Raw genomic sequence first — 14,243 nt, 5'->3', positions numbered from 1 at the left:
GAGCAATCGGGGAGAAGGTCCTTGGTCAGGGCGCTGACAAACAAGCTGATGGTCACTCTGACAGAACTCTAGAGTTCCTCTGTGGAGATGGGAGAACCTTCCAGAAGGACAACCATCTCTGCAGCACTCCACCAATCAGACCTTTATGGTAGAGTGCCCAGATGGAAGCCACTCTTCAATAAAAGGCACATCCCGCTTGGAATTTGCCAAAGACAGCTAACGGACAGCTCTCAGCCCTTGAGAAACAAGATTCTCTGGTCTGATGAAACCAAGATTGAACTATTTGGTCTGAATGTCAAGCGTCACATCTGGAAGAAACCTGGCACCATCCCTACAATGAAGCATGGGGGTGGCAGCATCATGCTGTTGGGATGTTTTTCAGAGGCAGGGACTGGGAAACTAGTCAGGATCGAGGGAAAGATGAATGGAGAAAAGTACAGAGAGATCATTGATGAAAACCTGCTCCTGAGCGCTCAGGGCCTCAGATTGGGGAAAAGGTTCACCTTCCAACAGGACAACAACCCCAAGCACACAGCCAAGACAACGCAGGAGTGGATTTGAGATAAGTCTTCTGTAACGGATCTCCTCCTCTTCGTCTGAGGAGGAGTAAGGATTGGACCAAAGCGCAGCGTGGTAAGTGTTCATGATGAATTTAATTAAAGAAAGCACTGACCACTGAATCAAACCGATAACGTGAATTTACCAAACGAAACCTTGTGGCCCAAACACTCACACGGAAACAAACACCCACAACTCAAAAGTGAAACCCAGGCTACCTAAGTATGATTCTCAATCAGAGACAACTAACGACACCTGCCTCTGATTGAGAACCATACTAGGCTGAACTCAAAACCCCAACATAGAAAAACAAACATACACTGCCCACCCCAACTCACACCTTGACCATACTAAATAAAGACAAAACAAAGGAAATAAAGGTCAGAACATGACAGATGCTCACCACCCAACCTGATAGAACTTGAGAGTATCTGCATAGAATAATGGGGGAAACTCCCAAAATGCCAAACTTGTAGCATCATACCCAAGAAGATTCTAGGCTGTAACCGCTGGCAAATGTGCTTCAACAAAGTACTGAGTAAAGGGTTCGAATACTTATGTAAATGGGATATTTCAGTATTATTATAAATATATATATTTTTTTTAGGGGTAGATTAGTTTCAATATGGCAGAAAGATTGTAGCTTCCATCAATGTAATTGTTTCCAATCCCCCAGATATATATATATACACAAATTACCACTCAAAAGTTTGGGGTCACTTAGAAATATCCTTGTTTTTGAAAGAAATGCACATTTTTTGGCTATTAACATAACATCAAATTGATCAGAAGTACAGTGTAGACATTGTTAATGTTGTAAAGGACTATTGTAGCTGGAAACGGCAGATTTTTTAATGAAATATCTACATAGGTGTACAGAGGCCCATTATCAGCAACCATCATTCCTGTGGTCCAATGGCATGATGCTGGCCTTCTAGGCAGAGTTGCAAAGAAAAAGCCGCATTTCAGACTGGCTAATAAAAAGAAAAGATTAAGATGGGCAAAAGAACACAGACACTGGACAGAGGAACTTTGCCTAGCAGGCCAGCATCCCAGGGTTGCCTTTTCACTGTTGACGTTGAGACTGGTGTTTTGCAGGTACTATTTAATGAAGCTGCCAGTTGAGGACATGTGAGGCATCTGTTTCTCAAACTAGACACTCTAATGTACTTGTCCTCTTGCTCAGTTGTGCACTGGGGCCTCCCACTCCTCTTTCTATTCTGGTTAGGGCTCCAGATACTCATCTAGTCTAAAGAAGGCCAGTTTTATTTTCAGCTGTGCTAACATAATTGCAAAGGGGTTTTCTAATGATCAATTAGCATTGGATTAGCTAACACAACTTGCCACTGGAATACATGAGTGATGGTTGCTGATAATGGGCCTCTGTACGCCTATGTAGATATTCCATTAAAAATCAACTGTTTCCAGCTACAATAGTCATTTACAACATTAACAATGTCTACACTGCATTTCCGATCAATTTGATGTTATTTGAATGGACCAAAAATGTGCTTTTCTTTCAAAAACAAGGACATTTCTAAGTGACCCCAAACTTTTGAACGGTAGTGTATATATTTTAATACATTTGCAAATATTTCTAAAAACCCGTTTTTGCTTTGTTATTATGGGGTAATGTGTGTAGATTGATGGAAAACAAACTATTTAGGCTGTAACATAACAATATGTCAAAGTCAAGGGGTCTAAATACTTTCTGAATGCACTGTATATGATTAGAGGAAGTCACACCTGCTACCCTAGATATCACTACTGTCAGGGCTGGCTGAGTGACTGCTATTAAAAACAGGACAACATGTGACGCTGTTGCAGTCTGAGGTGGGATTCTTGGTGAACTAGTACAGTTGTATAGGAGAAGGAAATAAATAGGGCCAAACAAAAAAGCCTCTCAAGTGGATATTTATGGCAGGCATTTGTGAGTCAGAGCACATTTCAATGTATACACGTCACAGTGTCTCCCCCAGTGTTAGTGTGTTATGTGGCTTCCTGTTTGGGAGGTGCTGAGTCATGGTAGTAATGGAGAGTGAAATTAAAATTGAGGCAAATTGAAACATTGAGTCACAATCCATTATGCTACATCAAATAGATAACATGGTTGTGACTCCTACAATTGACTCATTCACTTTATCTTTGCAGGGAATTAATATTTTAATTTGTTACAACTTGTTACATTGTATCCACAGGGGTATTTCCATCCAATGTTTAGTGTGCTCTGGCTTTGTTTTCCCCATATTAGGATGTTTATCATTAGAATTAATAGTGTTCATAGTGCTCATGAATAAATGCCACATCAGTGTAATATAGGGGCTATAATAAAACTTCCAATATAAACTTTCCATTATAAGCTAATCAAAGTACACTACATGTTATGACCCAAATTCTTATAGTAAAATATTTAAATGCTGGATTTGTAAGAATTCAAAGTAAGAGGTGCTCTGCTTCAAGGAATTTGAATTTCCCCTAATGCTAATTTGCATGTGTCACCACCATCACCACTGCTTTCGGAATGAATACAGCCCAGTTTACAAGTTTTTGTCGTCAAATGAGTAGGCAACTGTAACGAATCTGTTGGGAAGATAGGAGAACACCCCACCAACTTTATGTGGCGGAAATGGAGCGCGTTTGAATGTGACAGCATCACACCACTTCTGATCATGTAAGTACATCGTTTTACTCCTATAGCTAACTATGGAAATACCATTATTTACATGCGACTTTTATTGGGGAGACGATATGAGTCGAATCGTCATGATGTAGCCAAGCGTTCGTCAGCGAAATTTCTAATGGTGTTGATGCACAGGTTTTGGGATTAAATTGTTTTAACAAACGCGTTTACCAAACACCGTGCATGCATACTGCACAGAGTAGATCACAAATACCAACTCGTTTATAGCTGAAGGTCGAATGGTCACAACATCGCACTGCGCTACCTCGAAATGACAGGTGCACCGTTACATTTGAAATATGTCATGCCATGCGTGTGCATGATGCGAGGTGTTCGATTAGCCTATGTTACATGCGAGCAGGTCCAACATGTTCTTTGATATGTGTGTAACTGCTATATGACCTTGCAACATTAGTAAGCCTATATTTTATGATTTCACATTTTGTGTGTGTGTGTGAGAGGAGAGGAGAGAGAGAGAGAGAGAGAGACGCATAATGTTTGGTCAGCTGTAGGATGTTGTGTTCATATGAACTATGCACAGTCCCAGTAGGCTACACAACCTCATCCTACGTGTGGGGGGTCTCCCTGCAGAGAGGGGGGGACTTCTCAAAAGCAGCACAACTGTAAACGCACTCTCTCTTTTACAATGTGCTTCTGTGCTCAGATAAGCAATTGCTTATAGTCATCTGGAGTGAGATTGCATTCTCAGCTGTGTGGTGGCAGCAGTTCTGAGGAAAAGGGTCCTGCCACTTTCAGGACAGTATGGGTCTAAACTATCTTTTAATGAAGCTGCTCATTTAGAAATGTTCACCTGCAACATCCTTAATAATATAAAGGATTGCATCAACTATTGCAACAACACATCATCAGTAGGGTCAAACTAACCTGTCTCACAACGGTCTAATGCCTTTAATGTTACTTGCTCTGTGCCAATGGGAAGGTCATTTTTCAGACATGTCCTTAATAACTTTGTTGTTACATAATCATAACTCACAAATCATAATTCCAAAATCATACCATCATACCATCATACCACCAGCATTACCATTTTATATTACATTATACAGTGTCATAACACACATTACATTTAGCCATTTAACCATATAGTTTTGCAACCTCAGGTGGCTTTTACTCAATTAAATCATTGTGGCCAAGGGGTTATTACAGGGTTTATAATTTCTGAGCCGCACTGACACAATACTTTAATAACTCTAACTACATGTACATATTACCTCGATCATTAAGAGTATCTATACCGCTCTCCAACTCTCCTGCTGTCTCTAGAAAGTTGAAAACAGCAGGTCTGGGACAGGTAGCACGTCCAGTGGAACCCTGACCTGTTCACTGGACGTGCTACCTGTCCCAGACCTGCTGTTTTCAACTCTCTAGAGACAAAAGGAGCGGTAGATATACTCTTAATGATCGGCTATGAAAAGCCAACTGAGGTGCTGACTTGTTGCACCCTCGACAACTACTGTGATTATTATTATTTGACTATGCTGGTCATTTATGAACATTTGAACATCTTGGCCATGTTCTGTTATAATCTCCACCCGGCACAGCCAGAAGAGGACTGTCCACCCCTCATAGCCTGGTTCCTCTCTAGGTTTCTTCCTAGGTTTAGGCCTTTCTAGGGAGTTTTTCCTAGCCACCGTGCTTCTACACCTGCATTGCTTGCTGTTTGGGGTTTTTGGCTGGGTTTCTGTACAGCACTTTGAGATATCAGCTGATGTAAGAAGGGCTATATAAATAAATTTGATTTGACTAACCCGTGCCCCCGCATATTGACTCTGTTCCGGTACCCCCCTGTATATAGCCTCGCTATTGTTATTTTCCTGCTGCTTTTGAATGATTTGTTACTTTTATTTCTTACTTGTCACGCCCTGACCTTAGTATTCTTTGTTTTCTTTATTGTTTTGGTTAGGTCAGGGTGTGACATGGGTGATGTATGTGTTTTTTGTACTGTCTAGGGGTTGTTGTAGGTTTATGGGCTCGTTTACTATCTAGGTGTTTATGTATGTCTATGGTTATTGTCTATGTCTGTCTATTTGCCTGTGTCTGCACTAGTATTATTATAGCTTCATGTTCGGTTTGTTGTTTTGTATAGTTAAGTGTTCTTTCTTCATTAAAAGTATGTATTCATCTTACGCTGCGCCTTGGTCTTCTCACTACGACGAACGTGACATTACTTTTTTAAGGTATTTTCTTAACTGCATTGTTGGTTAAAGGCTTGTAAGGAAGCATTTCACTGTAAGGTTATATTATATTTGGCGCATGTGACAAATACAATTTGATTTGATCTGATCCCTGCCAGAGACAGAATACTTATTGGTGCAAAAGATCACACTTTGGGTTTGAAACTCTGCAGGTATAAGGAGTTCCAAAGAAGCCCAACAGGCATCCCTGGAACTCATGGCACATTAACATCAGGGTGCAGTAAGCTAGAGTCCTACTAACTAACCCTTTCCATGTGCAGCACAGCACAACAGCAGAGTATTAGCAAGGCTGTTAAGTCAACTCTGTGCCCGCTCTCACCCCCAGAGTCCATCCCAAGCCCCCACAGCTCCCAAATAAACAATACTCCACCAGCTCTGATCCGGCTGCTGTGAGCCAATATTTAGAGGCTGTGACTTTAAAGCAGGAGCTCCGACGAGATGTAACTTGCACAGTAATGTCAAGCTGCGGTTTGGCAGCCAGTACAATAATGTTGTCTCATTGCTGTGTGGAGCTTTTTGGGACAGCTCCCATGAATCAGAAGACACATTTTGATAGATGGAGGACATCTGTAAGATCAAAGCTGTATCAAATGGTTACAAAGTACGCAATCTCATATTTACCACTGATATGTGCTGGTTTGGGTCTCTCAGGTCCAATCTGATCAAAAGAAAAGTCATACCTCAAGAGATGGAAATTGAGAAGGAAGTGCATCATATACTGTAGGCCAGTTGTTCCCAAACTTTTTATAGTCCCTGTACCCCTTCAAACGTTCAACCTCCATCTGCGTACCCCCTCTAGCACCACGGTTGGCACACTCTCAAATGTTGTCTTTTGCCATCATTGTAAGCCTGCCCCACATACACTATACAATACATTTATTAAACATAAGAATGAGTGTGTAACGGCGTTCTTCGTTTGTAGAAAGAGAGTCGGACCGAAATGCAGCGTGGTGGTTACTCATGTTACTTTAATGAAAGAAAACGTGGTACATGAAATAACTGATACTAAATACAAAACAACAAACGGAACGTGAAAACGAATTACAGCCTATCTGGTGAACTACACAGAGACAGGAACAATCACCCACGAATACAAAGCGAAACTAAGGCTGCCTAAATACGGTTCCCAATCCGAGACAACGAGAATCACCTGACTCCAATTGAGAACCGCCTCAGGCAGCCAAGCCTACACCCCTAATCATACACAATCCCAATGCTAAACAAACCCCAATACGAACCCAACACATAAACCCATGTCACACCCTGGCCTACCCAAACATATAACAAAAACACAAAATACAATAACCAAGGCGTGACAGAGTGTGAGTTTTTGTCACAACCCGACTCGTGGGAAGTGACAAAGAGCTCTTATAGGACCAGAGCACAAATAATAATATAATAATAATCAATCATTTTGCTCTTTATTTAACCATCTTACATATAAAACCTTATTTGTTCATCGGAAAATGTGAATAACAGGTTAATGAGAACTGTGTGATTGAAAGGTCTGCAATGTTGGGTTGTATTGGAGAGAGTCTCAGTCTTAAATCATTTTCCACACACAGTCTGTGCCTGTATTTCGTTTTCATGCTAGTGAGGGCCGAGAATCCATTCTCACATAGGTACGTGGTTGCAAAGGGTGTTAGTGTCTTAACAGCACGATTTGCCATGACAGGATACTCTGAGCGCAGCCATATACAGAAATCTGGCTGTGGCTTCTGATTAAATGTCATTTTCACAGAACCACTTGTTGCAATTTCGATGAAGATCTCTTGTTCAGATATCGGTAAGTGGACTTGAGGCGGGTCATGAAAGTTGTTTGTATCATCTGTTTTTGGAAAGTACCTGCGTAATTGCGCACCCAACTCACTCAGGTGCTTCGCTATACCACATTTGACATTATACGTAAGCTTGAGTTCATTTGCACACAAAAATCATACAATGATGGAAATACCTGTGTATTGTCCTTGTTAATGCAGACAGAGAAGAGCTCCAACTTCTTAATCATAGCCTCAATTTTGTCCCACACATTGAATATAGTTGCGGAGAGTCCCTGTAATCCTAGATTCAGATCATTCAGGCGAGAAAAAACATCACCCAGATAGGCCAGTCATGTGAGAAACTCGTCATCATGCAAGCGTTCAGACAAGTGAAAATGATGATCAGTAAATTTTAAAAAATGTCTTTCAAAAATGTCTTTCAAGCTGTCAGGCATTCCCTTGGCAGCAAGAGCCTCTCGGTGGATGCTGCAGTGTAGCCAAGTGGCGTCGGGAGAAACTGCTTGCACGCACGTTAAAACTCCACTATGTCTCCCTGTCATGGCTTTTGCTCCATCAGTACAGATACCAACATGAGCAGCAGTTACAGTTGAAGTCGGAAGTTTACATACACCTTAGCCAAGTACATTCCTGAGACAATAACGACCTAGACCATAAGACCCATTTTGTAACCTAATATGTCACTTCATCAATACAGCTTGAAAGCCTACACTGTGTGCATGACCATGCCAATAATTTAGTGCACAAACTCAGAACTTATACATTCACTTGTTTTCCTGAAACTGGCTATTTTACAAATGTTCCATCCCGAGAAAAAAAATCACTTTTCTCCCCAGTAACCCAGTACTTCCTGCCCAAACCGGAAGTGTCATTATAAAGCATATAAATGCCTGGATTTGATTAGGGCAATGATCGGCATGAAAATTCAACCCTGATGCTACCTGAGCCTGATGAGCCCTACATTAAAACCTCTTGAAACTAGCAATCCCGGATCCGGGATCGTAATTATATTCCATTACCATAACGCAACGTTAACTATTCATGAAAATCGCAAATGAAATTAAATAAATATGCTGGCTCTCAAGCTTAGCCTTTTGTTAACAACACTGTCATCTCAGATTTCCAAAATATGCTTTTCAACCATAGCAAAACAAGCATTTGTGTAAGAGTATTGATAGCTAGCATAGCATTAAGCCTAGCATTCAGCAGCAACATTTTCACAAAAACAAGAAGTGTGTAAGAGTGCAGGTGTGTAATACGCAAGAGATAGAGGCTAAAAGTTAGAAGCTTATGCATAACCCATCATTCATGAACTAAATATAAGGCTAGTAGGCCTAATGAATACAATGTATTACCTGAAAGAGGTAGGCTAGGATATACAGTTGAAGTCGGAAGTTTACATACACCTTAGCCAAATACATTTAAGCTCAGTTTTTCACAATTCTTGACATTTAATCCTAGTAAAAATTCCTTGTTTTAGGTCAGTTAGGAACACCACTTTATTTTAAGAATATGAAATGTCAGAATAATAGTAGAGAGAATGATTTATTTCAGCTTTTATTTATTTCATCACATTCCCAGTGGGTCAGAAGTTTACATGCACTCAATTAGTATTTGGTAGCATTGCCTTTAAATTGTTTAACTTGGGTCAAACGTTTCAGGTAGCCTTCCACAAGCTTCTCGCAATAAGTTGGGTGAATTTTGGCCCATTCCTCCTGACAGGGCTGGTGTAACTGAGTCAAGTTTGTAGGCCTCCTTGCTCGCATACGCTTTTTCAGTTCTGCCCACAAATTTTCAATAGGAATGAGGTCAGGGCTTTGTGATGGCCACTCCAATACCTTGACTTTGTTGTCCTTAAGCCATTTTGCCACAACTTTGGAAGTATGCTTGGGGTCATTGTCCATTTGGAAGACCTATTTGCGGCCAAGCTTTAACTTCCTGACTGATGTCTTGAGATGTTGCTTCAATATATCCATATAATTTTCCTTCCTCAAGATGCCATCTATTTTGTGAAGAGCACCAGTCCCTCCTGCAGCAAAGCACCCCCACAACATGATGCTGCCTCCTCCATGCTTACCGGTTGGGATGGTGTTCTTCGGCTTGCAAGCCTCAACCTTTTCCCTCCAAACATAATGATGGTCATTATGGCCAAACAGTTCTATTTTTGTTTCATCAGACTAGAGGACATTTCTCCAAAAAGTATGATCTTTGTCCCCATGTCTGGCTTTTTTATGGCTGTTTTTATTTTAAATGTTTTATTCCACCTTTATTTAACCAGGTAGGCTAGTTGAGAACAAGTTCTCATTTACAACGGCGACCTGGCCAAGATAAAGCATAGCAGTGTGAACAGACAGCAACACAGAGTTACACATGGAGTAAACAATAAACAAGTCAAAAACACAGTAGAAAAAAAGAAAAAAAGAAATAAAGAGTCTATATACATTGTGTGCAAAAGGCATGAGGAGGTAGGCGAATAATTACAATTTAGCACTGGAGTGATATGTGCAGGTAGAGATACTGGTGTGAAAAGAGCAGAAAAGTAAATAAATAAAAACAGTATGGGGATGAGGTAGGTAAATTGGGTGGGCTATTTACCGATGGACTATGTACAGCTGCAGCGATCGGTTAGCTGCTCAGATAGCAGATGTTTAAAGTTGGTGAGGGAGATAAAAGTCTCCAACTTCAATGATTTTTGCAATTTGTTCCAGTCACAGGCAGCAGAGAACTGGAAGGAAAGGCGGCCAAATGAGGTATTGGCTTTAGGGATGGTCGGTGAGATACACCTGCTGGAACGCGTGCTACGGGTGGGTTTTGCCATCGTGACCAGTGAACTGAGATAAGGTGGAGCTTTACCTAGCATGGACTTGTAGATGACCTGGAGCCAGTGGGTCTGGCGACGAATATGTAGCGAGGGCCAGCCGACTAGAGCATAGAGGTCGCAATGGTGGGTGGTATAAGGTGCTTTAGTAACAAAGTGGATGGCACTGTGATAAACTGCATCAGGTTTGCTGAGTAGTGTATTGGAAGCCATTTTGTAGATGACATCGCCGAAGTCGAGGAGTTTGGCGGTGTGAGTGAAGGAGGCTTTGTTGCGAAATAGAAAGCCGATTCTAGATTTGATTTTGGATTGGAGATGTTTGATATGAGTCTGGAAGGAGAGTTTACAGTCTAGCCAGACACCTAGGTACTTATAGATGTCCACATATTCTAGGTCGGAACCATCCAGGGTGGTGATGCTAATCGGGCATGCGGGTGCAGGCAGCGAATGGTTGAAAAGCATGCATTTGGTTTTACTAGCGTTTAAGAGCAGTTGGAGGCCACGGAAGGAGTGTTGTATGGCATTGAAGCTCGTTTGGAGGTTAGATAGGCATTGAAGCTCGTTTGGAGGTTAGATAGCACAGTGTCCAAGGAAGGGCCAGAAGTATACAGAATGGTGTCGTCTGCGTAGAGGTGGATCAGGGAATCCCCCGCAGCAAGAGCAACATCATTGATATATACAGAGAAAAGAGTCGGACCGAGAATTTAACCCTGTGGCACCCACATAGAGACTGCCAGAGGACCGGACAACATGCCCTCCGATTTGACACAGTGAACTCTGTCTGCAAAGTAGTTGGTGAACCAGGCGAGGCAGTCATTAGAAAAACCGAGACTACTGTGTCTGCCGATAAGAAGATGGTGATTGACAGAGTCGAAAGCCTTGGCCAGGTCGATGAAGACAGCTGCACAGTACTGTCTTTTATCGATGGCGGTTATGATATCGTTTAGTACCTTGAGCGTGGTTGAGGTGCACCCGTGATCGGCTCGGAAACCAGATTGCACAGCGGAGAAGGTACGGTGGGATTCGAGATGGTCAGTGATCTGTTTGTTGACTTGGCTTTCGAAGACCTTAGATAGGCAGGGCAGGATGGATATAGGTCTGTAACACTGTTATGGAACAGTGGCTTCTTCCTTGCTGAGCGGCCTTTCAGGTTATGTCAATATAGGACTTGTTTTACTGTGGCTATAGATACTTTTGTACCTGTTTCCTCCAGCATCTTCAAGAGGTCCTTTGCTGTTGTTCTGGGATTGATTTGTACTTCTCGCACCAAAGTATGTTCATCTCTAGGAGACAGAACACATCTCCTTCCTGAGTGGTATGATGGCTGTGTGGTCCCATGGTGTTTATACTTGCGTACTATTGTTTGTACAGGTGAACGTGGTACCTTCAGGCATTTGTAAATTACTCCCAAGGATGAACCAGACTTGTGGAGATCTACAATTTTTGTGGAGGTCTTGGCTGATTTCTTTTGATTTTCCCATGATGTCAAGCAAAGAGGCACTGAGTTTGAAGGTAGGCCTTGAAATACATCCACAGGTACACCTCCAATTGACTCAAATGATGTCAATTAGCCTATCAGAAGCTTCTAAAGCCATGACATCATTTTCTGGAATTTTCCAAGCTGTTTAAAGGCACAGTCAACTTAGTGTATGTAAACTTCTGACCCACTGGAATTGTGATCCAATGAATTATAAGTGAAATAATCTGCCTGTTAACAATTGTTGAAAAATGTATTGTGTCATGCACAAAGTAGATTTCCTAACCGACTTGTCAAAACTATAGTTTGTTAAGAAGAAATGTGTGGATTGGTTGAAAAACAAGTTTTAATGACTCTAACCTAAGTGTATGTGAACTTACGACATCAACTGTATGTTTGGCTACATACGGACCGTTAGTTGAATTCCCGCAAGAGAGTAATGGTTAATGTGATTGGATGTTAATTATTTGACTAGGCTACCTGTATTTGACATTGTGTTGTTATTCGCTGAACACTAGATGGTTTCATTTGAATTTTGGCAGTGAAATGGGGCTACTCAGGCGAGCAAAAAAACTCATCCAAATGTATAGCCCTTTGGAAAATATAAATGGACTGTTTGGAAATGTGAAGAAAAAAAAGAAAAAATGCTAATCACATTTTTACTTGGCGTACCCCCGACGGCTAGTTTGAGAGTACTTGCTGTAGGCAATCAGAAAAGGACAAAAGAAAGTTGTCCCACAGTTTTAACCAGAATACCTGAAAAATGTACATTAGCCAGGACACGGTTATACAACACAGCGCAGCAGAACTACCTGAGAGGTGTCAGGGAGGACCAAGGATATGAGAAAATAATCATCTGCAAGAATGTAAAGCTCCACAGAAATCCTCTATGCAGTCAAGACATTTGGTCTGAAAACAAGATTAAATCCATGAAAGTATATTGATTTAAGGCATGGGATGTACTCATTAGCTTCCCATTAAGAAAATAAGCTTGGGGTTGTTTTCAGGGCTTACTAAAGCATTGGGGATGTTTTCAGGTCTTAATAAAGCCGGTGAGACTTCAAGATAGCAAAATACACAGACTGCACAGGCTGAGCCTGGTTTTAAGGTCTGGAGATTAATAGAATCTGCTATTGATTGTCTTTGAAGGCTAGAAGCTTGTGAGATTCACATACCAGGTCTCAAGCATGGATTACACTTGAGGCCCATGTGATTTCCACAGAGTTGGGTATGGCTGCCTTTTCCTGTTACGCTCCTTGCCTATGGAATAGCCTGCAGACTAAACTTAAACTTGAGACTCTTGTCCCTCTGTTACCCATTTTAAATATTTATTGGAGCATTTTTATTTTTGTATTGCTTGTAACTGTTTCGGGTAATGCAAGTTATTGTGCTGTTAGAGGAAGAACCTATTAGGTGAATAACCTGTTAGGGTAATAACCTGTTAGGGGAATAAATGTAATAATCTGATTATAATTTTTTGTGTGTTATCTGTGATCATTTTATTTGTCTTGTGTAGTTTTTTAATCATTGTACCTAAACTGTATGTGTAAACATGTATACGCAGGGCCCAGCTGTAAAAGAGACCTTGGTCTCATTCTGTGTTCCTTGTTGACAATATAATAATATAATAATGTCAAGAGAATTATGTTCTCAATGTTCATAACCCAATTCTTTTTAAAATCTTGAAAAAAATGTTTACCCCTTTTTCTCCCCAATTTCATGGTATCCAATTGTTGTAGTCGCTACCTCCGATACACAACCCAACCAGCCATACTGCTTCTTAACACAGCGCATCCAACCCGGAAGCCAGCCGCACCAATGTGTCAGAGGGTACACCGTGCACCTGGCAACCTTGGTTAGCGCTCACTGCGCCCGGCCCGCCACAGGAGTCGCGCGATGAGACAAGGACATCCCTACCGACCAAGCCCTCCCTAACCCGGACGACGCTAGGCCAATTGTGCGTTGCCCCACGGACCTCCCGGTCGCGGCCGGTTACGACAGAGCCTGGGTGCGAACCCAGGGACTCTGATGGCACAGCTGGCGCTGCAGTACAGCGCCCTTAACCACTGCGCCACCCGGGAGGCATAACCCAATTCAATTATACTACTCAGTCAGCGACCTAGAATTTGTAAGATACTGGTCGAATGAAACAGACGGAGGCCCAGCTAAAATAGTCAAAAAGGTTTATTCACGGGAACGTTCTAAAGTCAAGAATACAAAACAATTCATTTTATACTGGCTTCTCACGCACACACATTCACGCTAACATTAACACACAATGTCCTGCTACGCACACACATTCACACCAACCAGCCGATAGAGATTAGGGAGACCTTGGCCTTGAAACGTACTCCCCGTTCTCTCCCAAATCTCTAGTCAGGTCGGCACCGAGCTCAGACTTATTGATTATGATTATATACATTCTAATCCATTCCATACAATTATATGTTTCAGGGTGGAATATTCTAATCATTCAATTAACAGATAAATCCAACTAACAATCCACCCTTAATGACTAAATAATACACACTGATACATCAATTGATGTACAAGAATAATCCAGACCAATACATTGCTTATCATATCCTGCCATATGTTACACAATCTATTGCAAGCCCCACGGTTTCTCCCCTTTCTGGGTGGGGAGACCTCCTTCCCTGTTATCAGATTCACAGTGGTCATAAGTTGTCTGCCATGGTTCCTTGTCTGCTATGAT

At 41.6% G+C, this 14,243-nt stretch overlaps 1 protein-coding gene across 1 annotated transcript in view; it reads left to right on the top strand.

Moving 5' to 3' along the window:
• Positions 1-3,095: 3,095 nt before the first annotated feature.
• Positions 3,096-14,243, top strand: part of slc29a1a (solute carrier family 29 member 1a) — a 76,019-nt gene continuing 64,871 nt past the window's right edge. Inside the window, exon 1 of the mRNA XM_029669167.2 lies at positions 3,096-3,229. The gene's annotated coding sequence lies outside the window, so the exon portion shown is untranslated. The remainder of the gene's footprint in view (positions 3,230-14,243) is intronic.

The sequence above is a fragment of the Oncorhynchus nerka genome, linkage group LG10 (genome assembly GCF_034236695.1).
Source record: "Oncorhynchus nerka isolate Pitt River linkage group LG10, Oner_Uvic_2.0, whole genome shotgun sequence".
NCBI lineage: Eukaryota > Metazoa > Chordata > Actinopteri > Salmoniformes > Salmonidae > Oncorhynchus > Oncorhynchus nerka.
This window is presented reverse-complemented; position numbering and strand designations above follow the sequence as displayed.